This window comes from Aptenodytes patagonicus, chromosome 5, assembly GCF_965638725.1.
Source record: "Aptenodytes patagonicus chromosome 5, bAptPat1.pri.cur, whole genome shotgun sequence".
NCBI classification, from domain to species: domain Eukaryota; kingdom Metazoa; phylum Chordata; class Aves; order Sphenisciformes; family Spheniscidae; genus Aptenodytes; species Aptenodytes patagonicus.
In genome coordinates, this window is record NC_134953.1 from 35,942,341 (window position 1) to 35,959,079 (window position 16,739).

The 16,739-nt window shown below is 44.5% G+C and overlaps 1 protein-coding gene across 1 annotated transcript in view; it reads left to right on the plus strand.

Annotated features, from left to right (window-relative positions):
- LOC143160944 (solute carrier family 22 member 15-like) overlaps positions 1 to 15,710 on the plus strand; it is a 59,717-nt gene extending 44,007 nt beyond the window's left edge. Inside the window, exon 13 of the transcript XR_012995456.1 lies at positions 15,681 to 15,710. The gene's annotated coding sequence lies outside the window, so the exon portion shown is untranslated. The remainder of the gene's footprint in view (positions 1 to 15,680) is intronic.
- The last annotated feature ends 1,029 nt before the right edge of the window (positions 15,711 to 16,739 follow it).

The window sequence follows — 16,739 nt, forward strand, 5'->3', positions numbered from 1 at the left end:
TTCAGCCATGTTTACTAGAGTAATTGCAAGTCAGATTAGGTGTGATGCTTGCTGATCTTTAAGGAAGGGACCAAAACAAAAGGCAAAACAAGTTTTACAAGTGTTAGGCAGAACAAAACCCTCAACTACTTGCCACGATCTCAGTATATATTTGTATAAGGAAAGTAAAAGACTTGATGCAGACAAAAGATATTCTGGTAGGTCCCAGTAAAAATTTCAGATAAAGTGACTTTAAAAGAAAAAAACAAAAACCAACGCAATTTTCTTCTGTGATAGCTAGAGGTAAAAAAGGTTGCAATCCTCCAATTACAATTTTTGAAAATATAATCAGTGCTAGCAGCAAAAATAGGATTCTCCTGATATTCTTCAATTGTGTCTCAACCATTAAATTACCCTGATTAGCTTAAATAGAAGTTTGTTATTTAAATGTGAAAATAATTTATGGTAGCACAAGATAGAAATTAGAAATCAAAATATTAATGTTGGCTATTTATCTACTGGTTGCCTCCCATGCAAGCAATTAATTTGAGCACTCAGGTATTTTCCTGCATTCTGTGGGATGCTTTTATGCAATTTACATAGAGAAATTGCTTATTTCCAAATTACATTTCATACACTGAAGAAATTTCCCCAAAATGGCATTGCTGGCGTTGCCTGTTGAAGTTGCCTATGGAGAGCCTGCGTTCCCATCCTGCCTGGTGGCTGCACGGGCACTTTCCTGGCATGAGCAGAAATCCTCTTCCTATCACATGGTTTTGCAAAGCATGAGGAAAGCAGCTGGGGGCCCCTTCGGTCCCAGTTTGGGGCAGTTTGTGCTCCAAAGGCGATATGCTTTGCCCGTGGGCGAGTGTGAAACCTGGGCAATGCGGGCAGCTGGAGAAACTGCTGCTGCTTTTCAGTAGGGCTAAGGCCAGGTGCTGCTGCAGTGGGGTGGCAGTGCCCCTCTGAGGATGGATATTTGCAAACTTTGGCGTCTTCGGGGTGACTCTCTTCTGGAATGGAAAAATTTGCCCAGATGCCAGCGTGATCCCCTGAGTTTTTCTGTGTCAGCTGATTTGGTTATGGAGATTTGCTTGGTTTTGTCTCCCATGAGCATCCATATATATATGAGAGAGAGAGAGATTTTATTAATTTCCATCCATCAAATGCAGAGTCCTCTCAGCACAGATCCTGTGCATGTGTGTCTCCATTTGAATTGCTTTAATAACACAGTGACAAAAGCAAAAATTTTGCCCAGGCAACAGAACTGTCATATAGATTTTAACCTTAATATTACTTTTAGAATATTTTCCCCACACTACCTGTTGTGGGCTGTAATTACTTCTTTACTTTTACCAGCAGCACCTGGAACTGCTCTGTCACTAATTTCACTGGTGTCATTTCTCTCCCAAAGGAAAAACTAAGGCTGATTCTCCTTTAGATGAGAGTCGACTTCTGTCACATCCCTGGCTATGCAAAGCTATATAGGTTCACCCTGGGATTTTGCAGACTCTCATCCATGACCAGTTGCATTTCCATGGCACTATCGGTTATCTTCCGAGACCACTGCTTGTTTTGCTTTTCCAGGGGACAAAACAACTGCTCACCTGTGGATGTTCCCATTGAGGCTTAGTTGAGGAAGGACAGTGAGCTGCGGGACAGCATGCTGACCGGCAGTAGCCCAATATCAGTGATACAGGTCTTAGGGCCTCTTTTCCTTTTTGTCAAGCAGGTTCCTCTAGTTTCTCAAAAATACTAGTAATAAAAAATTACTTTGGATTGCTTGAGCATTACAGTTTCTGAAATACCATTTGACAAAAAAGTGGGTTCAGTGATGCCCACTGTTAGTAGCTTACAACACATTTTGAAAACCGGCTCTGTAATATACCTCTTGCTTGGTATTTTTATGTTGCTGCTTATTCTGGGTATGCTGATTTGTCTCAACACCCACAGCTGAAGATTATGGGCACTGCAGTAGCAAAGCCTAGCAATTATATCCCCTTTTCTGTGCCAGCCTGGAGGCTAATCTCCATTGTCCCTTTGTTTCTGTTCCTTTGTTCCCTGGTAGAAAGGAAAATGCCCCATGCCTGTCACCTTGGCTTTACGTTTTAAAAGTTTTGTGTGTTTTTCTAAAGATGGACAGAATTTTCCATAGGGGACAGGCACCACATCATGTCTGCAGGACCTCTGTCCTGGGGCAGACGCTGAATTAATGTATTTCACATGAATGAGAGGCACATGCAGAGAAGGAGAGCAGATCAATGTTTAATTATGCAAATAGTCTTTTAGGCTTTAATATTAAGCTGGAATAAACCTGTCATAACAGCTACACTGGGGACAGGCAGTGAGTGAGCTGCCGTGCCTGGGTGCTGCATTAGCTGGGGGGACATGGTGGGTGCGGGTGCAGGGGGTCAGGGTCAGCTGGCGGCTCCTGGCATTGCTGGAGAGCTGCACCTGGCTCCTGCTCACAAAGGGAGAGATGAAGTTTCTGGGTGAAAACTCAGTGTAGTTGGGTCTGGCTATAGCATAGCTTTGTACAGTGTTGTTATTTAAAGCTCTCTCAGTATTAATTCAGGCTCTGCTTGGCTCACCTGATGTGGATGTATGAAGACACCTGTCTCTAGTGCTCTCCTGCCAGCTGTGGCTGCAGTGACTTGCATGGTGAGGACTGTGAAGTGAGAGGTACTGCACTCTGACAAGACTGTGTTCAGTAATGAGGAGGCCATTTAATTGTGCTGGACTTGATGAGCTTGTGCGGGAATCCAAGTATGAAATTTCGTCTTGGCAAGTGCTTTTCCAGGAGGGTGGGAGTTAGCTCCCTTCCTCGCAGGCCTTCCCTGAGGTTTGTGAGCAGTGTCCATGGAGCCACGAAGCCTTCTGGAGGATTCAGATATGGGTCCACAAGTGTTAAGATGATGGAAGAAAAATGCACCTGTTTGCAAAACTTGACATGCTTTAAAACATTGTTTCTCTTAACTCTTTAATGTGGCACCTTTTCAGTTTTAATTCAAACCTTCATAGCCACATTTGCACTTCTGCTCATTTTATCTGTCCGTTCCAAGTTGCTGGTGAGCCCCGGGAGGAAGGAGACACAGCGTGCAGGCAGTGTGTGCCTCCTGGCAGGGATGAGGCTATCTGACCATTTGAGTGTGTTCAAACCCGGAGGAAAGGTAAAAGCTGCACACTGCAAAGAAGTTTTAAGGAAACGGATATGTATCTCTCTCTTTCATCTCTTTTCCCTCTTTCCCAGCAGGGAGTCCCCCCACTCCTTGGTGCTTGTGTCCAGTGCAGTGGCAAGGCATACAGTTAGTATAGGCTGCTGTATTTCTCTTAATGAGGGTGGTGTTGAAGCCGTGTGGGTCTCCCTTTCCTGTGCCTATTTTTGGGATCTTTTCTGCTTTTGTCATTTTCCCTGTTTCTTTTTTATACCCTGCTGGATCCTCACGTGGGTGAGCAGAAGTGCTCATCCGTGAGATGCTCTGGGGGACATGGTAGGGAAGGCACATTTCTTCTGATACCCTGCTTGCCTGGTAGTTGTGTTCAGCATGACTCTTAACTTGCGTAGTTAAGATAATGGAGGAGGAAGAGGAATATTGCCTGCTGTTGTGTTAGATTAGGTAATGATTTTCTAGCTCTCACAAGCTATATCAGGTTTGTTTCAGTGCCCACACTGTGCCTTGATTCGCTATCAAAAGAAAGTCTTGAATTATGCAAAAAGTAAGGTATAAGCAGCAGAGCTACTGCTGAGCATGGTTTTACATTGCCCCTGTTGAATATTCATGGTAATCAAAGATCACACAACTTTGTTTTCTAGAGTTAAAACATTTTTTGATAGCCTGGACAATTCCAACCTGCACAATAGCTATTGATACAAATATCAAATAGCTCTGTTGTCTCTTCTAAAGCAACGTTTTTTAGGTAGTGGACGGAGGAACTGAAAATGAGAGTCATGATAATATTTGGGTATACCTGACAAAAACAAGCACTTCAAAATGTTAATTTTTATTCTTTGACAATTCTTAATTCAAAAATCTTTGCTGTAATACAGTTCAAAGCCAGAAGATGAGTGAAGGCATTCCCATCCACAAACTGAGATAATGGAGTTTAATTGCCATCTACCATGTTTCTGAGTTATTTATTATGAGAAGAGTTGTCATGAGGTGCATGGTATGGTGGGGAGGCAGAAAATGGGAATATTTGTCACTGCAGGTTTGTAGAACTGTCTCGCGCTTTAGCACTTGCTTGGAAATGGGGAGGCTCGTTGCGTAACAAACACACAGAAAATGTGTCTGGTTGTGAGGGAGGATGGTTAGAAGTGAAAGAGGGCCAGTATTTGCCTGTTTGCTTTTATGATATGCTAAGGGACCTGCTTTTCCCTGTGGGGTCTGCATGTTTCATTAGTAGGGTTTTGCGGCAGGAAGAGAAGGTAATTGAATACATTTTGGTCTGCGACAATGAGCTCTTCCCTCTAACAGAATCATGTTTTGCAGTTTTCACTCTCAGCTTGCTGACAAGATGATAAAAGGTAGCGTGGTGTGTGTGCCTTGTTAAATAGGCGCTTTACTTCCAAAGGTAGGTAGATAATTTAAAAAATGCTCTGCTTGAGAAAGGTGATGAGAGGACAGAGCTATGCAACTTTAACATGCTGATACAGGGAGAGGGATTGATCTTTAATCAGGGAGTGGTTTAGGGGCTAGGCAGGATGTGAGAGCTGGATTTCTGGGCATCCCCTCCTGTTTGGCCTCAGGTGTGGGAACGTTTTGGAGGCTTTTGAGGCTGCCAGTGAAGTGCCTCTTGAAATCACTGCTCCTGATTCTGACTGGGATGCCAACACTAGAGAGCAGCTGCAAAGGATGGGGCTTGAAGGGGACTCTAAACACTGAGGACAGGAGGGAATTGCCTGTTAATTTAGGGGATTTTGGTCTTTCCTGGTGGTTTTGTGCTAAGTAGTAGTGTCCCAATGAAGTATAAAGAGAGCAGCACTGGCAGCTGGTTTCCTTGATGCCATTGAGGGTGGGTGAGAACTAAAGGAAGGATGAGGAATTACATTTCTTTCTGATGCTTGGTGGTAGCTGAATGCTTAGACTGCAACTCCATCGCATCAGCAGATGGACATATGTGAAGGTGAGGAAGAATATAGATGTTAGCGGTGCAAGAATATGGAGAAAGCAGAGAGGCCAGGAAGGGGGAAGGGATGAACAGATGGGCAGCAGAAAAATAGTGAGCAAGGTGGAAAGGGAGGAAAAGCCTTTCTGGCAGACGCGTCCCCATTTCCATGCCTGGGAGAGGCTGTTCACCAGCGAGGAGCTTGGGTACCTGCAGATGGCAGCTGCGACACAGGAGATGGAGTTTGCCAGGTCTCTGGCAGCAAAATAAAGACAGTATGAATCAAAGGGGAGAAAACAGCCACATTTCTCAGTCTGCAGTCTGTGTCTGTCTGTGCTGCTGTCTCCCTGTTGCAAAAGGGCTTCCAGACGGCAGACCAGGGGCCGTGTGGCTGTGGGGGCTTTGTGATGCCCCTCTTTCAGGGTTTAATAGGGGCCAGGGAGGAATCACCACTACATCCTCATAATCCACTTAGCTAAAACAGCTGAGAAAGCAGAGGGGGAGTATCAGGCACTGCTTCCCAGCTGGCTGATGGCTGTAGCATGGAGAATGAAACCTTGAGAACTACAAATGCTTAAAGGAAAGCCCTGCAGGGTTTTGCTGTTCAAACCTAAATCCTTCCAGCCTGCCACTGGGTGCAGTGTAGCCCTGTTGTTAATAGCGCAATGCTGGGCCCAGGCAATGAAACACCCATGGTTGCTTGAAAAAGCTGAAGGGGGAAAAAAGGTTAAAAACTTGAATAGGACAGTGGCAAGAGCCGTTAACTGAAAAATCAGCAAATGGTATGACGAGTGAAGGATGACCAGGCAAACCCTCTCTCATCCCACCAGCATCTCTCTCTGTGTTCCTCTTTACTGCTCTGCTTTTATGTTCCCTTTGGGATCATGCAGACAACAGGCAATCAGGGAAGGATTTGCAGGGAAGATTAGGAATAAGGGTTGTATTTTGTTTTTTTAATTTCTTGTAGCATAATAGAACAATGCCAATGCATTTTTTTCAAAAGCACCTCAATCCTTGTTGCTCTTTCTGTGGATCACTGAGGATAAAAGTAAAGTGATCTGATTGCTGCACTTTATATGTGATGAATTCAAATACATTTAAACACATTCTGGTGTTGCAAACTCATGATAAAAAGCTAGGAAATGCTAAAAGAAGGCTGTTTGGGGAAACACTTTGGATTTTGCAGGCTGTTCACAGGTAAAGCAAGGTGTCTGGTTAGCCATCCAAAATTGTCAGCAAGTCAGTATCGGACTTGCTAAAACTGTTCGCTAATATAGGCTTGATAGCATGGAGGGAGGATCACCTGCTCTGCTTTTCTCACATGCATGTCTATGTTGGACTCTCTGCTCTGGCTTGTGGTGAGTGGCTGTTCCGTTTCCTCGATTTCTGTGATCGTCTGGTGTTCATGCTTAGGTCAAAGCAGCCCACACTGTGCATGGCTGCTCTCCCCCATGTTGTGTGTGATGTGCATGCTCAGCACTGGCATCACAGGAGGATTTTTGAGTAACACATGAGGTATCTGCACCAACCACAAACCCGTCTGTCCATCCAGATTAATTTTGAACTCAAGTGTATGTTTTAGGACATTTTAAGGCCACTTCATGGCCTAGACTGAATATCCGTGAATTGAATCTGTAACAGATGAACAGATCCCTGTGCCATCTCTACACGATAGGGCTGAGTGCTCATAAACTCAGCTGCTGTATTTGGTTGCTCACATAACAACTTTCTTTAAAGCACAGGTAAGAGCAAACATTGCTCTCCAGTCATCTCTTCCATTTCAAAGAGCAGTAAGTCAGGCAACTGTTGCCTTTGCAACTTCTGATGATTAGAAACACCATGTGTATTTTTGTATCATGAGGAAGTTAACAGTAAAAGTTGCTCTGGTTCTTCCTGGTTTCGTTATGGTACCTGAGGAAAGTGAGTTTGGGAAGACCTGCAGTAAGCTGCCTTACATGCTCCTGTATGGCTCTCAGAGCGAATGTCAGAGAGGAGGAGAGTTCAGCTTTGCTACTTGAAAGCTTTAAGTGTCTTACAATAACCTGAATTTATAGCTATTTGGAAAGGATGCAGCAGAGCAGAGCAAGTTGGGGAACCCCTGCTGGAGACAGAAATTTGACTTCAAGTAGCAGGCACAGCTCTTGCTGCGGTTGCTAGCAAGGCGCTCACAGCCTCTATTATTTGATGGCTAAAAGCATCTTACAGCTGTTTAAACTTACAGCAGTTTGAGAAGAATGCAACAGAGTGGAACAAATTGTTTGTATGGGTGGCATGAGCCCATGCGAACCTGGGCTGTGTGTCCTGGATGAGCAGGTGTGCCCCTGTGGGGTTTGTCATCTCCAGGGCCACCCACCAGCAGCTGGGCTTGTCTCAGCAATCCTGAGCTGCAGGATTGGGATTTGGGCAGTGAACAACGTGATCGTAAAAACAACAGCTTTAAGCAGAGGACATTAGCATTTGGAAAATGAGGAAGCAGAAACCCAACCAAAAATGCTTTTCTCTGGAGAAAAGACATGCCAAGGAACTGTTCTTGCCTGAAATATCAGCCCTGAGGAGCTCTTACCTGGGGCTGAAGATGTAGCTGTCAAGTTAAATGAGTGTGGCTGGGTCTGAGACAGTCTCCTTGCTGCAGGTGTGTGCGCAAGTCCCTTACGAGTCAGGACGTGTCCATTGGGCATGACAGGTAACAGCCAATGGCTTACGTAAGTATGGAGTGGTGTCTAGGATGAGCTTAGCCAGATCTTAACTGAGATTTTAATTCCCTGGACTGGCCATAGTGGAAGTGGCTTTAAAGGTAGGACGTAGGGATTGATTTCTCTCTTGGGAACACAGTTCTCTGCCAGCACACCCAGCAAAATGCGGGGTCTTGGCTTTCCCTCCTGTTCTTTATACTGGTCTACTGCTTCAGAATGAAATTGAGGTGCTCTGTACAGTACTTTGGCCTTAAACCTTTGCAAACATACAGCAATGCTTTAAAAAAACCAACCAAACAAGAAAAAAACAGTCACCCGTAGTTTTTCCAATGTACTTTGAGAACTGTCAAGCACATATTTCCAGTGTTTTCAAGCTCTTTATGGATCAGAGGTTCCAGAGATGTATCTAGTTTTAAATGAGGCTGAGATCGTCTTTTATGCATGTGGCCTAAGAAACCTGAATTTAAAGCAAGTACAGCACTGCAGCACCACAGTGAATTTGTGAGACCTGGAAACACCTCCAGGGAGCATTGTTCTCCCACCACTCCCCTGTACAACACAGCTCCTGTTATTAGGTGAGAAATGTGAAAGCTTCTGCAGTAACCTGGTCCATTCTCTGTGTGGAAAGGGTGTTCAGGGTGCCGGGAAAAGGTAATTTAAAGGATCTCCACAGCTTATCAGTTCTGCCGACTCTCATGACTTTACTGGCATCGTGGCATTTGGTGCTAATGCCACAGCTCCTGGGGAAATCTGAGTGTGTCAGAGTATTGGCATCTCTTAGGCTTGTGATCCTGTGGTAAAGGGGAAAGCTAAAAATGAGACAGAACTGCAAGTTAAAGAAGCAACATTCAGAGGGGGAAAAACAAATACATTTTCCCAAAATATTTTTGAGGTTTAGGGACTTGTTTTGAGAACTCTGTTTTGATGACACACTTGCTAATAAGTCCAAAAAGAGATTTACCTTCGTTTTCATTGAGATCTTTGACTTGGGTGTAGTTAGTGATCTGCTGTAACCCTAAATCAATCCTGTCATCTGGCCAATTATTCTCTGTCTCTACTACTAAGCTCATTTTCTTTTCTCAAATGTGGTATAAAATTTGTATGTACTTCCTGAAAATTGAAAGATTTAACAGTGCTTTGTGGAGTGCTGTTCAGTCGATGTGCGCATAACACAGGAATTTAGGGGTAAAAGTTCTTTTAGAGGTGCTGAGGGTTATGGTCCTGCTGAAAGATTAGTGAGAAATTCAGCTAAACATTTGTAAGAACCCATAAAACTTGCCAAGACTGCAAATATGTGATGTCTGGGCTTCGGTGTTGACTAAGCACAGTGCAAATACAGGTGGGTACAAAAGCTGGAAACAAGAGGTTAGGTATAAAAAACCAAACCAAAACCCAAAATGATGGACAAGAGAAAAATGTCCTGCCAGAAATATCCCTTTAATTGTTCACGGACAGAAAAGACAATTTCCAGAAGAGATTGTCTTCCCAGATGCAACTGTGAGAAGAAACCTAATTACTGAACCAAAATCGTACACATATTGTAGGCTGATAATAATGTATTAAGTATAAAATATACAAAAAGTCAGAAGAAGCCATGCTGTATTTCTTTCAGATTGTGGATTGCCTCTCTTCCAAAGATACTGGATGTTTACCTGCCCAGGACTAACAGCACTTAAATATATTTGCTGTTTGTAAATGAAATATTTGAATTGGAGGTAAAGGCTCAGGATTACGAAGCTTTTCGCTGCCAACAAAATGCCTAGGTGCTGAAGGAGCCGACTGCTTGCTGGTCCTAGGGTATAGGTAAAGCTACTTTCTGATTATCAGAGATGATTCAGACTCTCGGACATTGCCTGACTCTTCATCATCTCGGCATCGTGCTGAATATCAGTCGCAGGCAGGGAAGGGGGTTCTTGTGTCCCTGTCTGAGGTGCAAAATTGTGATTTCTGCTCTCCGTCCCAGGTATGCGCCTGTGCAGGCAGCTAGACAGGAGCTTTCCCTCTGCAGAGAGTGGCTTTCTGGAGTTTGCAGAGAATAACGTTTCCACAGCCTTGTTTTCAGCTTTAGGCAGGTCTGGCTTCATTTTTCAGGGGAGGCAAGAAGGCTTTCCTGCTGGGAGGATGTTTCACTGCTGTCCTGTTTTGCTGGTGTCCTGAGGTCAGTGAGTGTCCCCAGTTACGAGTAAAGGACCCTCGGTGGGACTGCAGGCTGGAGATGTGCTGCTTTTTGCCCCTTCTACCCCTCTTCTGGAGATCTGATAGAGGAAATGCCTCTGAGAAAGGGTTTTTGACCTGCTTCAGTGCAGTAATGGATTACTGAGAAGCAGCAGTACCAAGGAGTATGAATGCAATTTTCTCTTGCATGATTTGGCTGAAGATCAGAAATGTGCTTCAGTGAATAGGAACATCGTTGATTAAAATGGCATGACTGTTGATGCCATATTACAGCGGTATCTTGCAGTGTTGGTAGCTCAAATCTATCTTTTCTTGTTAACTTAAAGTTTAAACTCTGAGGACTGTAGGAATTTAAATATCACCTATGCAGACCTTGAGGTATGAGCCAGACTGAGAGATAAGATAAGAGAATGCATATTTGCTTTTCATTCATGCTTTTTTATCCAGCTGAAAGAGCTCTATACACCTTTAAATGCTGTTGCATCTCATTTTTAGTTGAATATAAGCTGATGGTAATAGATTAGGTGTCAGATATCTTGTGAGGGCAACTACCTGGCAATGACATATTATTAACAGTAGTTTAAATGATTGCACTTGTTTCAGAACAAAAAGTGGAGTTCTATCTATTTTTAATCTGAGTTTCTTAACTATCTGATTGGAACTTAGTACTGGAGAGGCCTTAAAATCAGTAAAATTTTCCCTTCATGATGATCATTAGGGTACAATGGTTGTGCGTTATTTCTAGGTGGTGTCAAATCAGAGGAGCTGAAAGCTCACCCATCAGCTAATTGTTTGGGGTGTTTTTTGTTTGTTTTTGGTGTTTGTTTTATTTCTTTTGCAAAAGCTGAAGGTGAAAATCTCTCTGTATATACCACTTCTCTGTGGTTGATGGTGTTTACATAAATGTTTAGGCCATTTTCTAGGCTGTTTCTTTCATGCAGGACTAGCTGGAATCACCTTTAAAACACCCTTTTTCTGACCCTCATTGTTGACTGAGCAACTTTGTTTTCTCCTTTCGAGACAGGATTCCTTGCGAAGTAGTTAATTTGGTTTGGGCAGGAATTTTGAAATTTTAGCAACTCTTGTAAAGTTTGCTAATTAAATTTGGTAGATTATGTGTAATGCCTTCTCCCCTGCCAAATGATGCCAACATGTCAAAGGAAGTGCTGCGCAAGTGGGTTTGGGAGCAGGAGAATGTGCCTGCAGCCTTTGCTTTCGTGGTGACTTGCTGAAAAAGGACCCTGCTGTTGTTTTGGTTTATTTGCCTAGTGTCAGGTTTTGCTGGTACTGCTCTTTACTGCTTAGGAAATTAAAGCTGAATGAAATCCCAGAAAAATAATGGATTTTGAGATCACAAGTGCTATTGTTTAGTATCTGTGACCTTAATTCCGAGAATGAGGTGACGCATGGAGCAATGGGGGAAGCTACGTCACTGCAGCAGGTCCCACATAGCAAAGCAAAATGTAGGGAATTGTATTGGGTTTGTGTGGCAAGGCTTTGGTAGCAGGGGGGCTACAGGGATGGCTTCTGTGAGAAGCTCCTAGAAGCTTCCCCTATGTCTGATAGAGTCAATGCCAGCTGGCTCCAAGACAGACCCGCCACTGGCCAAGACCGAGCCCATCAGTGATGGTGGTAGCGCCTCTGTGATAACATATTTAAGAAGGGGAAAAAAAGTTGCTGTGCAACAGCAATTGCAGATGAAGAGAGGAGTGAGAATATGTGAGAGAAACAACTCTGCAGATGCCAAGCTCAGTGAAGGAGGCGGGGAGGAGCTGCTCCAGGCGTCGGAGCAGAGATCCCCCTGCAGCCCATGATGAAGAGCATGGTGAGGCAGGCTGTCCCCCTGCAGCCCATGGACATTAACAGTGGAGCAGATATCCACCTGCAGCCCGTGGAGGACCCCACACTGGAGCAGATGGATGCCCAAAGGAGGCTGTGACCCCATGGGAAGCCTGCGCTGGAGCAGGCTCCTGGCAGGACCTGTGGCCCTGTGGATAGAGGAGTCCACACTGGAGCAGGTTTGCTGGCAGGACTTATGATGCCATGGGGGACCCAAGCTGGAGCAGTCTGTTCCTGAAGGACTGCACCCCGTGGAAGGGACCCACACTGGAGCAGTTCGTGAAGAACTACAGCCCGTGGGAAGGACTCACATTGGAGAAGTTCATGGAGGACTGTCTCCCGTGGGAGGGACCCCACGCTGGAGCAGGGGAAGAGTGTTGAGGAGTCCTCCTTCCCTGAGGAGGAAGGAGCGGCAGAGACAACGTGTGATGAAATAACCGCAACCCCCATTCCCCGTCCACCTGTGCCACTTGCAGGGGAAGAAGTAGAGAAAATCAAGACTAAAGTTGAGCCTGGGAAGAAGGGAGGCATGGGGGGGAAGGTGTTTTTAAGATTTGTTTTTATATCTCATTATCCTACTCTGATTTGATTGGTAACAAATTAAACTAATTTCCCCAAGTCGAGTCTGTTTTGCCCATTGACGGTAATTGGTGAGTGATCTCTCCCTGTCCTTATCTCGACCCACGAGCCTTTTGTTATATATTTTTCTCTCCCCTGTCCAGTTGAGGAGAGGAGTGATAGAGTGGCTTTGGTGGGCACCTGGTGTCCAGCCAGGGTCAACCCACCACAGGAATAAAAACTTGCAGGAGAAAAACCTAGCCTGCAGCTAAGTGGGTGGGCAAGCAAAGTCAGAGCTACTAGACTACCTTGGAGAAGAGTCCATCTCTGCCTTTTGCGCAGTGCCCGAGAGGGAGCCCCATGGCGTTTGGGGACCTCGGCGGCCCCAGTGCCTGAGGATGGCCTGTGCACACGCACACATGTATTTATTTGGGGTGTTCCAACAAGTCTGGGACAGAGCCACAGCCAGAGTGTCCTGGGGAGTGCAGGGGTCAGGGTTTGTGAGCCCTGTTGCCTGATGGTTTCCTGGGACCACAGCACCCACAAAAGCAGAAGCAGGGGGATGGGGAGGAGAAACATTTAGCAATATTTAGCAGTGGCTTTCACCAAACCGGACTGATCCAATCCCTGGCTTCTCTGTTAACCTGGGGGGGAGCATCTGCTACCACAGATGTCTTTGTTGCATCAGGAGGACTGTCAGTGGGCTGCGCTGGGAGCAGATTATGTGAAATAAGAGCCTATAATGGTCAGACTACAATGCTATGAGACTTTTACAGTAATGCTCGTGCTGCAAGAATCCAAAGGTCAGAGAGGAAAATTGCAATACCAACTTCAATTAGTAACTGAGAAAGGGAATTACTGTCATTACGTGTCAGACTGTCCCTCCAAGCCCTACAAGAGGCTGCCGCCCTTCTCTGATGACAGGTAGCGGCGCAGCAGCAGCTACTGCTGGGCCGGGAGCAGCAGGTGGGTGCTGCGCAATAAAATGAGAGCAGAGAGCAGGCAGCCTTCCTCTGCGAAGGATCTGCCATCCCATAATTCATTCCCTGCCCTTATTTATCAGAGGCTGAATGTGAGGATCTTTATTCACTGGGTTTTTGGTTTTTTTGTTGGTTTTTTTTGTTTGTTTTGCCTTTTTTTTTTTTAGGGTAGTTTAGAAGAACTGACAAAGGGAGACAGAGAAGTTCTGGTGATTCAAAGGATCTTTTTTCAGCTGTTCATGCTGGAAAGTTCTTGGAGGTTTTTTTTGTTTGTTTTTGGTTTTTGTTTGCTTCCTCCTGCCCCCACTCCACACCTCTGGAATCCATTACATTTTATGAGGATTATTGCTTTGGAAAATGGCAGGAGGTCCTGTGGCACTTTCTGCCAGCCAGCCCTGCAAGAGTTGGGATGCTCGGCTGGGAGGAGGCCAAGGAAGGGTGTAAACAGCTGCTCTAGAAATCCAGACGAGCAGTTCAGGTACATAGGAGGGATCAGGGGTACAGTCTAAAGGATCCACAGATGGGTCTGCTTGACTGATGACTGTTCCCTCCCACCGCAGTGCTATGAAGGACGTTTGTGCCCAGGGCTTGTACCAAGGGACTCTCATCCCCTCATGTATGGGGACCCCTTGCACACACACCCTTGCACAATTAACTTTGCACAGTCTTGACCTCCTTCCCTGTCTTCAGGGGGACCCCAAATAGTAAAACGTTTTTGGCTTGTTTTTCTTCCTTGCGTGGTAGGGACGGACCATGGCAGCCTGATGTCCTCACAGTGTTTGCTTGGCAGGGAGACTTGGACTTGTCCTCTACAGGCTGGACATTAACTGTGCTGCCAAATGACTTTCTAGAGCTGTCCGCAACAAAGAAATGTGGTGTCATGCTGAGGAGGAAATGACAGAGCTACAGCTGGATGTGTCCCTCTCAGAAGCTATAGCAAAAGGAGAGAATGAGAAAAATGAGGGGTAATTACAGACTGGTTTGCAGTTATGACAGGGAGTTTAAATAGCCTGGTATAAAAGGAGTGATTAGACAATGTTAATTGCTCCTGACAATGGTGTCTTTTAAAATCAAAATAGAGATTTTTTTTTTCCTCAAAATTTCTTAGGAAGTTTTTGGTGATGTTGGTCTCTGCAGTGCAGAATGATCTGAACACTGCTGCAGTGTCCTGATGACAGGACTTTTCCAAGCACTCAGCGTTAGAAATAGCCTATGAAAAGATTTCCATGTCCTGGGCACCAGATTAAAAAAAAAAAATAAAATTGAGGGGAAAGTCCTCCTTCCTCCTCAGAGCAATAGTTCTTCATGGCACTTGGAATCATGCTCAAAAATGTTGAATCTCTTTCCCTTAAGTTTGAAAGAGGTAAGAAAGATTTGAAAATAAACATGGAAGAACACCTGGTTTGCAGGAAACTTTTTGTGGGAAAAAAGTTATCAAAAGTAGCTTGGTGATGCAAATTTTTTTTTTTTTTTTTTGCTATTGCCATTTAGGTCAGAGGAACCAATTTGTACGATTTTCTTAAAAATGTTTTAATGTGTAAAATATAGATCTTGTAAATCAAGACTCAAACAGGACAATGTTAAGGATGGGTAAGTTTTATTTACTGGCATACTGGTGACAGACTTTTTAGCAGGGCCTGTTGTGATAGGACAAAGGGTAATGGTTTTAAACTAAAAGAGGGTAAGATTCAGACTAGATATAAGGAAGAAATTTTTTACGCTGAGGGTGGTGAAACACTGGCACAGGTTGCCCAGAGAGGTGGTGGATGCCCCATCCCTGGAAACATTCAAGGTCAGGTTGGCCGGGGCTCTGAGCAACCTCATCGAGTTGAGAATGTCCCTGCCCATGGCAGGGGGCTTGGGCTAGATGGCCTTTAAAAGTCCCTTCCAACCCAAACTGTTCTATGATTCTATGCTAACAAGTTTGGAACAATGTCATCCAGTTCTGGGCTCGGCAGAGAGGAGTGAAACATCACTGGAGTCAGGGTGCTACTTGTTTCCATTAAACATTTTGTTAGAACAATGTTCATTTGACTCTTTCTTTTCTTACTGTAGTTTTGTACAGGCATTCATCTGCCTCTTCCAGTGTTCAATATTCACATGCTGGAAGAATTATTTAAATAGGTAATAGATAGAGAGTGTAACCATTAAATCTTGTTCATAACAGTGCAAACTATTGGATGGCAACAATTGCAAATATATGCCTGGCTTTGCAGGGTGCCAACTCATTGGCTTGGGACACAAAGCTCACCTTAAGTGACAATAAACATTTTATATTTAGATGTTCATTGCTGAGCCAGATGAACACAGAACTGCAGCGTTTCTTTTTTTTTTTTTCTTTTATGTACAGGCCTTATGCGGACTGACGGCAGTCCTTGAGAGAGATCCAGCCTCACTCGAGTGGGATACACATGCAGCTTTTTATCAGAAACGACAGCTATAAAGCAGTGCTATGTGCAATACCTCTGAGACCTGTACCGTTGCTGGTGCTCACACTTGCATGGAGGAGGAGGTGAGCAGGATGCCTAGCAATAAGAAAATGGTAACATTTGAAATTTCTGGAAGAAATGCAGGTATTTGTTTTTAAAAAGAGTTATTTCTGTCTATGTTTTTCTTCATTCCTGTCTTTTCTGCTCCTTCTGATAAGCAGTGTGGATATGCTGTCAGAAGGATAAGCTGTGAAGTGGGTTAAATGAAAAGGTTTTCCTCTGAGGGGAAAAAACTGGAAGTGGCTTGGACCCATATTTTGTAGTTAAATGGATTATAGCTGTAAAAACATGCTGTAGCTAGATGATGAGTAAGGCTGGGTCACAAATGGGAGAAGCTGTGGGTCACTGAGGAAATCTGGAGGTTTTTTTGTGTTTGTGGTGTGTCTGTTTTTTAAGAACTTCTGGAGAGCTGGATAGCTTCAAGAGTAACATCAAGTTGTTTTGGCGTCAAAAAAGAAATGCTGAATTGCTGCAGGAGGAGTGTATGGGGTTTGCTGTGCCTGAAATAGCTTGTGAGCACCCCTGGAGGGGCAGCGTTGTGGGGACACCCCCAGAGGTGCAGTGCTCTGGGCAATGGGGTGAGGGTATACTCACGTGGCTGTCACCCCAGTCTGTTTGTGTGTGTAATTCTGTGCTTGTGTGGGAGCTGCCTGTGTCTAGGTGAACAGGACCTCAGTCACACCTTCATTCTCATATTGTTTTAATGTTACCATATTTTAGTTTGTCTCCCATTATTAATTAATTAATTGACTCCCCTTCAAAGCAGGTCACTGCTTTTTCCAAGTACTGAACTGAAAATCGTGACCAAGTCCTGTATACAACGATATTTTGTGCTGGAAAGTCATTGGAATGATTCAGGCACCCACTTTGGTGCTCATCCATTAGGTGAGGACTTCATACATGCTGCACTTTGGGAAATG